The sequence below is a fragment of the Anolis carolinensis genome, chromosome 6 (genome assembly GCF_035594765.1).
Source record: "Anolis carolinensis isolate JA03-04 chromosome 6, rAnoCar3.1.pri, whole genome shotgun sequence".
Lineage (NCBI taxonomy): Eukaryota > Metazoa > Chordata > Lepidosauria > Squamata > Dactyloidae > Anolis > Anolis carolinensis.
In genome coordinates this window covers 59805057-59823044 of record NC_085846.1, presented here as the reverse complement: position 1 = coordinate 59823044, position 17988 = coordinate 59805057, and positions in this window count along the sequence as shown.

Sequence of the window (17988 nt, the reverse complement as noted above, 5' to 3'; positions counted from 1 at the left end):
AAGTACCTCGCAATTAAACAGGAAAAAACACTTTCAAACTAAGAATAGATTTTTCAAATTTTGTTACATAGTGATATCTGTTAGCTCAATTCCCACAGAAGGGCATACTACTGAACGGCAATCCATCTATCCATCCATAATATAATAATTAAGAAACACAAAGGTATTTCTTCTCCTTCAGGAAAATATTTGCAATGCAACAAGCAGAAATAAGTCTTGCAGGGTGCATCTATTCTGTTAAATTAAGTCATTTGACACAACTTTAATTGCCATGACTTCAATCTATCGAATCATGGGAGTAGTAGATTCACAAGATCTTTAGCCTTCTCTGAGAAAGAAGGCTGGTGCCTCGCCAAACTACAACACCCAGAATTCCACAACATTGAGCCATGACAGTTAAAGTGATGCATTAATTCTATAATGTAGATAGACCTGCAGATATAAATGGATCTAATATTCAACGAAACAGAAGTAGGGACCTTAGTACCTCACCTGCTATCTTAATTATTCAGTACAAGCCTTGATGTTTGATAAACCAGCCTTATTTCCTTACATGACTACAGTACACCCAGCTCCCAGGAAAAGATGTACTTAAAGAGCCATTAATTATTACCTAATTGCATCTACCAGTGCGGTATGGACAGAATAGTGTTCTGAGATGAAGTTGTCAATTAGAGTTGATAATTAAGAGACCAGGTGCATGTTTAATTTAACAAGATAAATATCTGCCCAGATGTTGTGTTTATGGTGGTTCATAATCACGTAGGTTAGAAGGTTTTTAGGCAGTACATTAACCTGTCAGTGGTGCAACCCTGTTGCACAAAAAACCAACATCTACGCCAATAAACCCACAGAAGAGATCCTTGTGGGACAGTTGAATCCTAATCACTTTCCATTTCCTATGAATTTTGGTGGTAAACATTTGCAGAGTTCACAAAATATTGTATCTTTAATTTCAACATTACAGTAGAGTCTCACTTATCCAAGCCTCGCTTATCCAAGCCTCTGGATTATCCAAGCCGTTTTTGCAGACACTGTTTTCAATATATTGTGATATTTTGGTGCTAAATTCGTAAATACAGGAATTACAACATAACATTACTGCGTATTGAACTACTTTTTCTGTCAAATTTGTTGTATAACATGATCTTTTGGTGCTTAATTTGTAAAATCATAACCTAATTTGATGTTTAATAGGCTTTTCCTTAATGCTTCCTTATTATCCAAGTTATTCGCTTATCCAAGCTTCTGCCGGCCTGTTTAGCTTGGATAAGTGAGACTCTACTGTATATGGAAAGAGTTAGTAGCACTATGTAACAGAATGGCAATACCCATTTTAAAGTTGTTTTCATAGCTACTCTACATTGCTCTTAGGTTTTGATGGCATATATTTATTGGTTTATCTTCTAAAACAAACTTAATTAATAAAAAAACATGAAAAATACAATGATAAAAAATAAGGAAGAGGCGGTAAAACAACACCCATAAGAACAATATGGCAAATTGTATCTTATTATAGAAAGGAAAGGAGCTGAAAAGATCAAAAGCCTTTAGGAAAAAAAGACAATAATGTTCATTTAGCTAGAAGCTAATCCATGCAACTTTATTTCAGCAGAGAGTTTCAAAGCATGGATAGCCACCAAGAAGACACTGGTCTTGATTACACCAGCTCTTTACTTCAAAGCAGTCCAGCATGTAAACTCAAAGGACTTCCAGTCCTTAATGTAGCAAAAACTGGGTTGAATCAGTTTAACGCTGTGTTAAATGAAGTCAAAGAATGCTTCAGAGTTTCAAGGGAGATTTCTGCCATGTGCGGTGATGCCAGGAGCAAAAAGACAGGAAAGGATGACAGCCTGGAGCGATGTTCTGGACTAACCCCAGATTTTTTTTGTATGTGAAACTTTCTGCCCTATAGTACCATCAAATTTTCTTGCAATCCATGTATGTGTGAAGGAGAGGTTCTCCTGTACTTTTTATTATACCTATCAGCTGACCTGTCTTGGAGAATAGCACGTGTACCATAAATTAATCTGCAGCAATTTAAAGGATGTATCCAACATTTGGAAGTGAGTTCAGAAATTGTTGAAGTATCTTGCATGATAATAATGTTTACACCTTTGTGAGATAAAATAAATTTATGATTATCAAAGGAAATACATTTTCATTTTTCAACTTCCACCCAAGTTACTATTGTCTTCCTCTAATGTGTTCCCTGTATGATTTTTTTTAAATCAACAAGAATGAGAATCTACAGGCTGTGTCATCTAAGTACTTTTCCTAATCTCAGTTCTTCCATACCACATGAATTAACAAATAATTGCCTGGTTCAGCTTTACCCTTAAGGAAACTCCACCACACTTGGAGGCAGCATATTCCACTGTTGAACACCTCTTATTGTTAGAAAGTTCTTCCTGCTATTCAAGTGGAATCTGTTTTCCTATAGTTTGAATCCATTGTTTCATTCTCGAGTTTCTGAAGCAGCAGATAATAGAGGTGCGTGAAATGGCAGAAATCCATTACGTAATTCATTTCAAAATTCAGATCCTGCCACCCCCCGGTTTTCAATTCGTAAATATTTGGAAAGATTCAGGGTGGGGGGTTTGATCTGTAATTTGAATCTCCAGAGTTTTGTTATTGTTTCGGTAAGATTCGTTCCATTCTCAGTAATGGGGAAATGTTTGAGTGACACAACATAAGCAGGGCATCATTCTTGCAAAGTTTCAGAAAGATCGAGTCGTCCACTGATTTTTAGGAAATATCTTCCATTTAAGCACTTTGGGCAAATCATACTCTCTCAGCCTCAGATGCTTGAAAAATTAATTTTTAACGGCTATTAGGATGAAACTTGTCACACTTGTAGGCAACATTTACCACTTTACACATTCCAAGTTTCAGGGCATTGATGCTGCAAGGTTTCAGAAAGATTCGTTCATCTACTGATTTTTAGGAATTTTGCACGCTCCTAACAGATAACACCCTTGCTTCACCGTCAATATGACACCCTTTCAAATATTTAAACTAGGTTAAGATTTTACTTTTTACCATCTCCAAGATAAATGTACCCTGCTTCCTAGGCCACTCCTTATAGGGCATGGTTTTTATTTTTATCTTTTTATTATTTTGGTCATATTCCTGTGAATACATTCCAGTTTATCAATATGCTTCTTCAATTGAAATTGAATTGAAACATCAGAAAGTTTTAACTCATCACAGCAGATGAGGAATTCCACAGATTTTGTAGCAATAGTTGGAATTCAGCTGTCAAGCTTAATAGCTGGAGCATTCTGCTTCATCACAATTCCTTTGAGATATAAGAAGAGGATTGTTTATTTCTATAAAGCCTTATTTGATTAGCAAGTTTATACTATTCATGTTAATACTTAGCATTGCTGAAGAATTTCAATTCTTACATTTATTTTAGAAATTTCTGTCAGTTAATACCATAGAGCAGCTAAAAGCCTGAGATGGTTATTTTAAAATGATAAAATACAATAGCAGTGCAAGGAAATAAAAAGGATAAAAGAAGCAATATTAAAACTCCAAGTATTTATAAAATCTGGACAAATAATAATGGCCTCTGCATTAATGGCCCATGGCCCAAGCAGTGGGATAGCCTTCTCCTACCACTGCTAAGGAGAACAAAGAAAAAAATCCACAATTTATTTATTATATTAATTAATCAACTCGAATACATTAATAAATTCAGACTCAGAATGAGGCAAACAATTTTCCCAGGGCAGAGTTGTGGAACACTCTGCCCCAGAAGGCCAAATCGGCTCCTACATTGGTATAATTTCTACACCAAGGTGTTCAATGAAAGTCTTCAGGCCTAGCTGATTTTATTCAGTTACACATGTGCTATGGTTGGTGCTATTCACACTTGTTTTCGCAGGTTTTTAATTTTCAGTTTTTTATCTGATAATTGATCTGATACATTTTAAATCTTTTAAATGATTGTACTCTGATTTCATTTCATTAAAGGTGCATGGAGCTCCTCAGATGTAGGATGGTAGGTTACATACCAGTGCAAGTTTCAGTGAACTTTAAAGGGATTGAAGAACATCAAACAAAATCATGGGAAAGTCTGGAATAAGCCCTTAAATGCATTGCAGTGAAAGCACAATTGAGACTACATTGCATGGCGAAATTGGCTTTGCAAATGTGAAGAGCATCGTAGACACCCATTACACTGATGCATTTTGTAAAATATGTGGATAGTGCTACTCAAAAACACACAAGGGCATGGCTAGGCAGCTGGTGACAATTGATCCTCTGGGACATTGAATACCTTCACTGCTGTCACTTTCTGCTTCTTTTTCCCACTTAATATGCCTCCAGAACATTTCCCAGCAAAGGGAATGAGGAGGGAAAAATAATTTTCCATTGCTGTCAAGTTGCAGATACTGTGGATTATGGAACTGTTTCATGAACACCTTCCATGGTTAATGGAATCAACCCTATTCCAGAAATGACCATATGCCAAACCAGTTCTGAACCGACCTAAGTGTAGAAGAGTTTAGACTTTCACATTCGCACCACATCTCTCACCATCCCTCCTTCTCTCTTTCTCCTAGTAAAGGTAAAGGTTTCCCTTGATGTTAAGTCCAGTCGTGTCCAACTCTGGGTGTTGGTGCCCATCTCCATTTCTAAGCTGAAGAGCTGGCGTTGTCCGTAGACACCTCCAAGGTCATGTGGCCAGCATGACTGCAAGGAGTACTGTTACCTTCCTGCTGGAGAGGTACCTATTGATCTACTCATATTTGCATGTTTTTGAACTGCTAGGTTGGCAGAAGCTGGAGTTAACAGCGGGTGCTCACTCCGCTTCCCGGATTCGAACCTGTGACCTTTTGGTCAGCAAGTTCAGTAGCTCAGCACTTTACACACTGTGCCACCAGGGGCTCTTTCTCCTACCCATATCTAAATAAAGAATTCAGCACTGAAAGGAAGAGTATGGGCTACAACATTTTGCTGTAAGTCCCATTTGTAAAGAAACAATGATATTTGCAGTCCCTTTAAAATTACTTCTTAACATTCTCCTTGAAATTGTCTGTTTTCCTCCAGGTATTCCCTACCATTTGATACTTGAATGTTTGTTTTCATAATTTTCTGTTCCTTCTGGCATAACTCATAGTTCTTTGTTTTACTGTCAACTATTTTCCCATCTTGTAACACATAACACATTTCTGCTCCTCGTTGAACATATGTTATTGTGGCAAAGCCTCTCAAGCACCCCTGGAGGATACCTGTCCTTTGGTTGACAATCAACAATAACAACAGTGACAAACAGGGAGGGAAAGAGGGAGGAAGAGAGATGGATTGTTGCTTCACTTCATCCATCTTAAAAATAGGAGTGAAATAAATAGCAGTTTAGGAAGAAATTTGAATATACTTTGCAATATGGGTGATTTAGAGAGACGATTCTAGAGAACTAGATTTTGTAGCTAACCATTCAATTTGATACACATTTATTTATCTATGCTTATCTGGGTATAAGTAACTTAGTTGGGGCCTTACTTCTGAGTAAACACATATTGGATCTTATGACTTAGAACAGTGGTTCTCAATCTTTGGTCCTCCAGGTGTTTTGGACTTCAGCTCCCAGAAATCCTAGCCAGTTTACCAACTGTTAGGAATTGTGAGAGCTGAAGTCCAAAACACCTGGAGGAGCAAAGGTTGACAACCACTGGCCTAGAGCAAAGCTTAGAAGTAATGTATGGGAAATAACAGTGGACTTCTCTGCACTGGCCTAAAACTTTGCACTGAACCAGAAGTCAAACCTGGATTTCCAGAAGATATCCAAGGACTTCCAGTCCATTAAGCATAGAAAAACAGGATGACACAGTACTTATCCATGTTATGAAAAGTTGAGGAATAGTCTGGTGATTTGACAAAGCTCTAGAGTAGCCATGCACATTGGAGTGAGAGTGGATAGCTGGACCAGGTCTAATCTGAGTGTGGATATCTGGGCTGGTTCTAATTCCCTATTTTGGATGGTGCAGGAAAGAAGGGGATGGAATGGGCCCATGCTGCGCTGCTCTTCTCTTCTTGTGGCAATGTCAGGAATACAGCTTAATGGTGTAACATTAGAAAATGTTGACCATTTGCGTTACCTTGGCAGCCACCTCTCCGCAAAAGTCAACATTGTCCCTGAAATACACCACTCCCTAAGCTCTGTGAGTGCAATATTTCTCCGAATAAAGAAGAGAGTGTTTGAGGATCGGGACATTCATAGGGATACCAAGATGCTTGTTTATAAAGTTATTGTCCTCCCAACCCTGCTATACAGCTGCAAATGTGGACTGTCTACAGACATCATACTCATTTCCTGAAACGATTATATCAGCGTTGCCTCTGAAAAATCCTGCAAATCTCTTGGGAAAACAGGCGGACAAATGTCAACATGCTGGAAGAAGCAAAAACCACCAGCACTGAAGCTATGCTCTTATGCCATCAACTTTGCTAAACTGGCCACGTTGTCTGCATGCCTGATCACTGTCTCTGAAAGCAGTTGTTATACTTCCAACTCAAGAATGGGAAACATAATGTTGGTGGACAGGAAAATAAATTTAAAGATGGTCTTAAAGCCATCCTTAAAAACTGTGGCATAGACACTGAGAACTGGGAAGCCCTGGCCCTTGAGTGCTCTAACTGGAGGTCAGTTGTGACGAGTAGTGCTGCAGAATTCGGAGAGGCACGAATGGAGGGCTTAAGGGAGAAACGTGCCAAGAGAAAGGTACTTCAAGCCAACCCTGTCTGGGATCACCTTCCACCTGGAAACTGATGCCCTCACTGTGGAAGAACATGCGGGTCAAGAATAGATCTCCACAGCCACCTAGTAAATAAGTAAACTTTTGTTACGGTCAATGACCAGCTTGAAACAGGGGTACCCAGTTCTGTACATCCATGTCAGACTTCGTTAATAATAATAAAATTATAATAAAAAATGTAAAAACCATTATAAAATTGAATAATTTACCAATTTAAAATCTAGGCTAAAGACCACATACAAGTAACTATGGAAGCCCAACTAATCCCACAGGATCCTCTGGGGCAGTCTCAAGGGAGGGAGTGGGGATGACACCGGGGGGAAGGGGAAGTAACCATAACTGTAAATAACAGTCTAGAACTATAATTATCAGTCTATTTCTGATTCCCCATCTGTACTCTGTAGGAGATGCTTAAGTCTTTTGGCTCTCAAGCCACCTATGCCTCCATCACCAAGACACTACACTTAGGGGAGCATCATCCTCAGGGTATGAAGGATCGCCTAAGTAAAGTAAGTATGTGCCCATTTTTTTCCAGTCTGGACAATGGGGCCCAGACCCTCAGCAGCACCCACAACAACAAACCTTTAATTCTGAACCTCAACAATCTCAGCTGTTCTTTCTCCCTCTCTGCTCTGGTCTGTGATGTCAGGAGGAAGTCTCAGCCAATGAGAAGTTGGATACTAGGAGACACGTCTCATGACCTACCTGAGGAGAAAGTGGGAGGTTTGAATACCTACCAAACTTTATGAAATGTATTGCACTTTTCTGTAAGGGTTTTTTTCAGTTGTTTTGACGATTGTGCTGTCAGGTGAATAAACCCCTGTTATTGCTTTCAAACCTGGTATGTTTTTCCTGGCTTTAAAAGTAGCATGGTGTGCTGGGCAATGGACCTACACTGTGCCCTGGTGGCAGACAACTAATTTTGGTAACAAGTGTAGATGGGGCCAGAGTAGATAGTGATGGAAGGATGAAAATGGCTGGAGGCACAACTGCTATGAATATTGTTCCATGTTACAATACCCAGCAGAGTTTTCTGTTTTAGAAAGCATATAAACCTTTGGAGAAACAAACTTGTTTCAGAGCCAAACCACATTAAGTTGTTTTTATCCACTGGGCTGGCTTAGTTTACTGAGGCTATAGCAAACTTGGCCACATTTTTCTATGAAATATATTTGGACATTGTTAGTTATTGATATTTATTGGTTATTAGTTACAGTTAAAGCCCTCCTTTATTCCAAGGAGTTCACTAATTTTTTTTGACTATCTAAATAAAAAGGACTGAGTATAAAATATAAATTGGAAGGATGCTCGGAATGAAGAAGAATAAGCATAGCTTATTGGCTTGCTGCTGAGATTCCTTTCCATGTTTTTCACAAGAGTCAGCCATGGAATCTCTGAGTGAACATTTTCTTCCCACAAAACTTTATTTGTCTGCCTTATAATCCAGGGCTAGTGCCATTAAGTGCTTCATGCCAAATGAAACACTGGAAGAACAATCAAAACCACATAAACATTGAAAAACCAATATTTTTAATGTATATAAAACAATGCTCATTGACTGAACAGATTTTAAGACCTAGATGACAAAGAGAATGCTGTGATCTCTTTTTCTGTGCCACGACTCATTGCCAACACATCTTTGAAAGCCAAAGTGTCCTCTTAGCAGAATATACAAACAATTGTTTTTGTTTAAAATTGAGGAGAAATGTCATGTTTGGATGTTGTTAAAACTGTTTTTCAATTTATTTTTGATATATATTTATGGAATCACTCTTGATTAATTCAGAGTTCTTAGATAGAAAATAGCTAAGTTTGGCATTTTCACCATCATTGGTGAATGTTGGTTGCAGGCTGAAATGGATGAGAGTTGTAGTCCGCCACATTTGAAAGAGCATCGGGTTGGGAGAAATGCTGTTTTAGTTTGAACCTCGAATGGATATTAAGGTTTATATCACAAGATTATCAAGGTTATGGATTCCTCAGTGATTAATAACATTGATTCATCCAGTAGTGAGAAATCCAGCAACAGATATAAATATAAAGAGATATGTCATATATATGTAGGATCTCAAACACACATGCGTGCACTCACATACATATATAAATATATTTGAGATCCAATAAATCTCCTCACATCCATTTTTTTTGTTATTTAACCCACTTGATATTCTGAGCGGACGCTATCTTTTCTGAAAGCCTTGTGGCAAAGCAAACAACCACCCATATTTATCTAAACATTTGATCTATTGTGACATTTTAGGGATCAACTCCTGAACTGAGCTGTCTCTCATGCCTTGAATGTGTATAGAGAAGAGAGATGCTTTGATATATATTTATAAGAAAGCAAATGTCCTAGTGGGCTTTGAGAAGTACATATTTAACACAAACTGTAATTGAAAGCTTATTTGTTAATAAGCACATTTTTCTGTGCTCAGCATCTGTTTTCCATTTGTCCACCAGAAGTATTTTTGGAAAGCAGCGCATCCGTGAATTGTAGAACGAATTAGGTTAAAAGCTTAAAATACAGGTGTCCTTGGCTCCAAAAAAGTACTTGTTAGCCATTAGCTGGCAACTTGATCTGTGCTGAGATCCAGGAATTTGCATTTCCATCCTAATGCCCCCCCCCCCTCCCAAATTCCTTTCTCTTTTCAAGGAAGTAAATTCTTAATGGCACTACATTTTCCTGGTAAAATTGCAATTGCTGTTGTTGGCGACACATTTTCCCCTGGCAAACTCACCTTATTGTTACAGGGTGGTCAGCAGTTCCACTCCTTCACATTATTTCCAGCCACATTGATGTGGCCACTTGTTTTCCTGTCATATATATATATATATATATATATATATATATATATATATATATATATATATATATATATATATTCTTTTAGGTGTGTGTGTGTGCTAATACTGATACACAGATATGCAAGTATCTGCAAACATGTATCTTGTTAAAAAAAGATAAAAGATGGTAGTTCTGTTCAGGTTCTGGGTAGCTTATTAAAAAGCAAAAGTGGATAAAAATGGTCATTTAAACTTCAACCCAGGAATAAACTGCTTTGTGGCAAGAATGATCACCTCCCACAATCATATTCTGCACACCATTACCTCCTCCCTCAACAGAGTGAGAATATAATATGTCAGGTTTACGGCACCAACAAAAGGAGTATGATTTTCCATCAGTGTAGACAAGCCCTAGTAGTTTGTTCAGAATCTCTCTGCCCATTCTCCCAGAGTTTTAAAATCCTTTGTTCTTGGTTTTAACCACATTTAATTCTATTTCATGACTGATTTTTTTTAAAAGTTACAACTTGCATTTCTGTTTTTGACCCTACCAATCTAAAATCTTACAATGGATTTGCTAGAAAATCAAACAATAAATGAATATAAGCAAACTGATTAAACAGGACCTGGTAAGTGATGAGAAGCCATTTTTGCACAAGTCATATTGAAATGTATGTTCATTTAATATCTAGATAGGGAAAGTCAAAGTGTGGCTCGTGGTCTCAAAGGTGCCCCCTCTCCCATATTTTGGCATGATTTTCAGGAAATGATAGTTCCCAAATAAAACAACCTTAACATGTATGAAAACACCTTTCAATCCACCTCCCCAAGCACCACATACCATGCCAAATACCTCCATTTTCTCTTAAAATGATGAAAGTGACATTGAGCTGTTCCACAGTCATATAATCCAGAATATCAAGACAGATTATTTATTTATTTATTTATTTCCATCATTTCTATGCCGCCCTTCTCACCTGAAGGGACTCAGGGCGGCTCACAATCTGGCAAAATTCAATGCCAGTATACAGTACAAAAGATAAAACATAATCAACAATATCTGCTTTGAACTGGTTTATCTGAGTCCACACTGCCATATAATTCAAGTTAAAGGGGATTTTATATAGCGGTGTGGAAGGGACCATAGTTTTTAGGCTTGTGCATTTCGACTGAACCTCAATCCATTTCTGCTGGCCAGATACAGTAGACCCCTGTATCTATTTTCACACACCTCCCGAAAATGGGTGGATAGATGAGTTGGAATTCAGGCCATGGAGATTGCAGCTGTCCACCTGAATCCAGATGTTTATTTTCTATAGAATATGAATTTAAATATGAATTGCACATAAAAGAAATTCTTGCTGGATTGTGCCCATTCAAGATTTTGGACCCACTGATGCTAGTTTACCCTGCTGATATTCTGACCTCAAATAATCTTCATGGAATTTTTCCAGGTTAACTTGTGGCAATCTTTATACAAAATATTGGTTTGCATTAATACTAGAAACCAGAAGCAGAAGGACTGGAAAAATTCAGCTGGCAGCAGAAAGACCCCTGGCCTAAAAGAAAATGTATGAATACACCTTTCTGCAAGGCGTTAAATACTTCATGAGAAAGATCTAGCACAACTGAAGTTCCCTGTTTTCCTTTTTCTGATGCTTATCAGGAGTCTTCCACAGGAAATTGTATTCCCTAAATGTCTGATGTGTTCATGTGCTACTAAGAAATATATATATATCTTGACTGCAGTCCAGTTTCCTGTCAGCGTGTCCATGAAGGTATGCAGTGTTTACAGAAACATGTTTTAAAAGTTTACTTCAGGATACCTTACATGAATGTAGATTATTGTTATTGCAAGCCTAAAGAGTGGTTTTAACCTTTGTCTCCCACCCACTATATGTGGAACAAATTGCAGTTGAAATGAAGAGTTGGTTAAATTGGAAGGTTTTAAAAAGGAGCAGTATTAAAAATGGAATAAATTGTTGTAATTGAAATTTATTTTATGTTGTTAGATTTTATTGTATATTGTTGGGCTTGGTCCCCATGTAAGCCATCCCATGGGGAGATGGGGCGGGATACAAAAATAAAGTTGTTGTTGTTGTTGTTGTTGTTGTTGTTGTTGTTGTTGTTATTATTATTATCCGAGACAGTGTGTCTTAGCACAACAATATCTGGGGAGCATGAGTTTGAAGATGCTGTAGCATTCACGTACTTCTTGTGAACTATGGACATGATCACACAAAGCTGGTAAATTGCAATTATAACAAGACAATAGGATGTTTGGCTGGTACTTATCAGATAACATGACTGGAGACTGGAAAAAGTTAGTTTGGAACATTCCTGGAGATTTTTGAATGAGTTGCACAGATCATGCAGTGAGTATTTTTGAGTTTCAGTTGTTTTACAAAAGCCAAACAAATGAAGAAAGCTTCAAGTATAGATTATATGTTAAAATATCTTGACATATATGGATATCATCACATGATTATTGTAAATTATAATAGGACAATAATGTGGCTAGTAATTATCAGGCGATGTCATACCTCTTTTAATTGATGATAAAACTATACTGAAAGATCTATATTGGCAAGTTAACAGGTCCTGTGTGACAAAAATGGATGACACATCTGGGACTGTAGTTGTGCACTGAAATGAATGGAATACCAATGTACAGTAGAGTCTCACTTATCCAAGCCTCGCTTATCCAAGCCTCTGGATAATCCAAGCCATTTTTGTAGTCAATGTTTTCAATACAGCATGATATTTTTGTGCTAAATTCGTAAATACAGTAATTACTACATTGCATTACTGCATATTGAACTACTTTTTCTGTCAAATTTGTTGTATAATACGATGTTTTGGTGCTTAATTTGTAAAATCATAACCTAATTTGATGTTTAATAGGCTTTTCCTTAATCCCTCCTTATTATCCAAGATATTCGCTTATCCAAGCTTCTGCCAGCCCGTTTAGCTTGGATAAGTGAGACACTACTGTATTTAATCTTTAGATATATGTAAGGGATTCTTTTAGATTTGCCAGATTATATTCACTCAAAGTAGTTTAGTGACATGAATATCAGATATTGGATTGGCAACCAGGAATTAATGCAACTGCCAGAATCTTATCAACTTGGCAGAGCACACTGGCAGTAATGCTGCTCCTGGGCTCAGATTTCCCTTGGCATAAACACCACCCTCACAAGTACATGTAGTGAGCACATAATAGAGGGACTTCTCAGCAGTTGCTCCCTCTTTCCCAAAAATGTTAAGACTGACACCCTCCTTGATATCCTTTTGTAGGGATGAGAAGACCTTTCCATTTCAGCAAGCCTTTGAAGGCTCATGGTTCTAAAAAAAGAGTGGGTTTATATATCTGTGTGTGTGTGCGTGTGTGTGTGTGTGTGTGTGTGTGTGTGTGTGTATAGATAGATAGATAGATAGATAGATAGATAGATAGATAGATAGATAGAGGGGGCAGGGGCAAAGCCAGAAAAAAATGAGGGGGGGGGAGGTTTGAAACCTTTTTTTAGCGAATCATGAAGAGTAGTTTCATAACGCAAAATAATTTAGAAATCAGGCTCCATCGATAAACTTCAGTAGACACTCAAGATAGATATGCTTCAGTGGACACTCATGGGGATTTGTTTAACCCGTTAAAATTCATGAGTAAGCCAGGTTTATTTAAAACCTGAAATATTTTTTGGGGGGGGGGTTGAACCCCTCCCCCTCCCCCCCCCCCCCCGGTTACACCCCTGTATATATACACCAATTGCTTTCCGTTGTACTTTATGTTTTCAATTCTTTAATTAGACTTTCAGTGTTTATTTATTTATTTATTTATTTACATCACTTTTACCCCGCCTTTCTCTCCGAGGAGACTCAAAGCGGCTTACAGTAAATGGCAAAAATTCAATGCCTAAAAACAATGTAAAAACAAAAATTCATATAAAACAATCTACAAACAACAGTTCATATAAAACAGATACCATTACAAAATAAAATCACATTATATAAAATTTTAAGAATGTCCAAGATTAAAATCCATTCATCCAGAATCCTCAAGTCTTCGGACAGGTCATGTAAAGTCCATGTTCTCATTCATTAAAAGCTTGCGTGCACAACCATGTCTTTAAGGCTTTCCTGAAGCCTAGGAGAGTTGGTATCTGCCGTATGTTGCTGTGGAGGGTGTTCCACAGCCGAGGAGCCACCACCGAGAAGGCCCTGTCCCTTGTTCCCACCAGCCTTACCTGCGAGACTGGTGGGACTGAGAGCAGGGCCTCCCCCGATGATCTAAGAGTTCTAGAAGGCTCATAGGGGGAGATACATTCGGACAGGTAAGATGGGCCAGAACCATTTAGGGCTTTGTAGGTCAAAACCAGCACTTTGATTTGGGCTCGGTAGCATATTGGCAGCTAGTGGAGCTGAGTCAGCATGGGAGTAGTACGCTCCCTGTAAGCCGCTCCTGTTATTAGTCTGGCTGCCGCCCGTTGTACTAGTTGGAGCTTCCGAGCCGTCTTCAAAGGCAGCCCCACGTAGAGCGCGTTGCAGTAGTCCAAACGAGCTGTAACCAGAGCGTGGACCACCGTGGCCAAGTCAGACCTCCCAAGGTACGGGCGCACCTGACGCACAAGGCGGAGTTATGCGAAGGCTCCCCTGGCCACCGCCGAGACCTGGGGCTCCAGGCTCAGCGATGAGTCCAGGAGAACCCCCAGACTGCGAACCTGTGTCTTCAGGGGGAGTGCGACCCCATCCAACACAGGCTGGAGCCCTATACCCTGTTCAGCCCTGCGACTGACCAGGAGGACCTCTGTCTTGTCTGGATTAAGTTTCAATTTGTTCGCCCTCATCCAGTCCGATACAGCAGCCAGACACCGGTTCAGGACCTGAACAGCCTCCTTAGTGACAGGTGGGAAGGAGTGACAGAGCTGGACATCATCTGCATACAGATGACACCGCACCCCAAAACTCCGGATGATCTCTCCCAGCGGCTTCATGTATATGTTGAACAACATGGGGGACAATACAGAGCCCTGCGGGACCCCACAAGTCAACGGTTGTGGGGCCGAGCAGGTGTCCCCCAGTGACACCATCTGGGAATGACCCTCCAGGAAGGACCGGAGCCACTGCAGAACAGTACCCCCGAGACCCATCCTGGCAAGGTGCCCCAGAAGGATACCGTGATCGATGGTATCGAAGGCTGCTGAGAGGTCCAGCAGAACCAGCAGGGACACACTCCCCCTGTCCAGTTCCCGGCGTAGATCATCGACTAAGGCGACCAAGGCTGTCTCGGTACCATGCCCCGGCCTGAAGCCAATACTGTGTTTGTATTATGTAATGTTTTAACTGTATCCATTTAAACTTTTGTAAGCCCCCTTGAATCCCAAACTGGGGAAAAATGGTGGTATCAATATATAAGATGAGGAGGAGGTTTGGTTAAGATTAGAGTTTGCTTCTTTAAGATACATATATTGCATCTTTATATCTGTACAGGAGACAAGGCAGTTTACAACCAATCAATAATTAAGCCCATCAGAGGAAGTAAGTGGCAAAATCCCCTCCGAGTATTCCTTGCCTAAGAAAGCTGTATAAAATTCACCATATGTCAACAGACGACTTGAAGTATGCACACACACGCACGCACACACAATTTCATGGTGATTCAAACGACATAAACCCAGGAGACTGGAAGTAAGGTTGACACCTAAAAAAAATTCCTATGAACAGAAAAATGCTAAGCAAATTGTGTTTGCTTAAAATTCATCTTTCATACACTCACACTTTGGTGCCCAATCCATAAAGGAAATGAAGAGCTGAAGATGAGCAAAGATTGAACAGATTAGAAAAAAAGTTTGACTGAAGAGTATGATGGAAGCTATTTGGCACTACTCACCTGACTCACATGACTAAGCACAACAATTTAATCTGGTTTGTAAAAGAAATTGGATGGTTGTGCCAGCCATGACACAATGTGTTTTGGTTGCAGTTCATAATCTGTATTTGAAGCATTGACTTCACTTGCTTTTGAGTTTTAGCAACTACATAATCTTAATGTAAAATACAAATACTGAGAACAAGCACATGGCTCAATGGTAGGGTATCTGCTTTGCCTGGAAAAGATCTCTGTTTCATTTACTGTAACCACAAAGAATTTCAGATAGAAAGAGTTGGGGAAATCTTAAATAAGTGGAGGACAAGCATAGTGGGTTTGGGACCAATTTTCTGCTCACGAATCATGCCCCTTTTGAGACCATTGAGACTGATAACAAACAAAAAGTCCTCTCCACCCTAATCCACTGAAGTGGTTCACTTCTGGTTTTGAATAAAAAGTATTTTACAGGGAGCCCTATAGTTACTTTAATTAAAGGATAAATTGGATTCTAGGAAAAGCAATTTACTTTTATCTTATCCTTCTTACTATCCCCCTTTTGGCCCAAAAACACATGGTTCAGTAATTCCAGAGGGATGGAGGGCTGTAAAAACAGCCAGTGACACCCACGAGCAGCTTATTTTGCCATCCCATCTTAAGATCTTGGCGAGCAGCTGCTAGTCTAAGAATTAGGTTTTCCCTCATTGTCAGCCTGGGAGGCTGGCAAGGACTATTTGCTGGCCCCCAGTGAAATGAGGCCGGATGGTAAATAGTACCAGCCAGGACTACTTGGGTGGAGGCAGGGATAGCCTGTTTAAGGCTAAACAGCCCCCACAGCTCCACATTTGGAGCTAAGCGCTCCCACCCTAAAATAGTGTACTTAGGGATTGCTTCAGGACTAGGTAGGAATTTCGCCTCCTTTTAATGGATTTTTTCCACCTACCCTACACTGTTCATGGTCAAGTAATTGGTTCAGGTGGAGTCATAATTAAATGTCCTGCGAGAAACTGGGATGGGTGGGTACCTAACACACCTTGTTTTGGTGAAGGTCAGGAACAGGAACCTTCACTTGTGTGTTCAAGGCAACCAAGATAGGTGTGAATGGGAATGGCTTTGGAGCTGTGTGGAAATTATGGCTTGGGGTTGGAATATTCTATGCAGCTTTTCAAGGGGACAACTCAAGTTAAGCAGAGTTGTGCTCAGAGGAGTCAGGTGTCTCGCCCAAGTTAGCCAAGGAAGAGGTTTGAGAGGGCCTCCTGCCTCGGCTTATCTCACATCAAGTTGATTTATTTATTTATTTACAGTATTTATATTCCGCCCTTCTCACCCCAAAGGGGACTCAGGGCAGATTACAATGAACACATATATGGCAAACATTCAATGCCAACAGACAAACAACATACATTAGACAGACTCAGAGGCATTTTTAACATTTTTCCAGCTTCAGGATTCCGGTCACAGGGGGAGCTGTTGCTTCACTGTCCAGTAGTGGCTGTACTTCCTCATTCCTTTCCTCGTGTTTTGCTGGCAGTTTTATGGTGTTGTAAATTAGCCTCCCACATAAAGCGTCCCTAAATTTCCCTAATTGACAGATGCAACTGTCTTTCGGGGCTGCATAGGTCAACAGTAAGCCGGGGCTATTAATGGTCGGAGGCTTAACCCGACCCGGGCTTCGAACTCATGACCTCTCGGTCAGTAGTGATTTATAGCAGCTGGTTACTAGCCAGCTGCGCCACAGCCCGGCCCCCCATACCAAGCTTATTGCCGTTCATGAAGAAAAATTACATTTAATAATGTTTTCCATAGTTATTTCCATATGGTTGTCTGGTCTCATTATTTCAGTGGTGGGGGAGCAAATATCAAATTTCACAGGACTGTAACTGTCCTGGTATCACTCTCTATGGTCACGTCTACACTGAACACTTAGGGCAGTGTGGGGTCATATAAGCTCCTTGGTGGCTAAACATTAATCAGGGGCAAAGCTGCTTAATGTAGCTTTACACTGAGACAATCTAACTCTAACCAGGAATTAACCAGGGGAAAAGCTGCTTAATGTGGCTTTACACTGAGTCAATCTAACTCAAGGCTGGGGACCCAAATTTTGCACCAGGATTTTGATTCCCTCCCCCTCCCCCAAGTTAGGACACTGACATGGGGGAAGGGGTGGCAATTGGGTCCTTTCCCAAGGGTGGTGAACTATTTTCTTAATGGCTGGGCAGTGGGGATTCCCTGCTGTTGATGAGGCAGCTCAAGGAGTTCCTGTCAGCCTACAAAGCAGGTTGGAGTTGGCATCTTGAATGGCAGTTCCAGACTGCTTTATTTCTTAGCATAGAACTGCCCTATGTGTATGGGGTGTGGTGGGTATTTCTGCACCCCTCCACAATGAAAGTTTACTTCAGTTTCAGATTTCTAGTATTACACTAGTTAAACAGTTTAAAAACACAGCTTAGACACCCAAATGGAAGAAATAAAGTTATTGAAGAGTGTGTAAAAAAGCAAATACAAGAATTCTAGTTGTGGATGATTTTCAAGGTCTCAATCTCTGCAATGTTAGCAATCCAGGAATTAAGA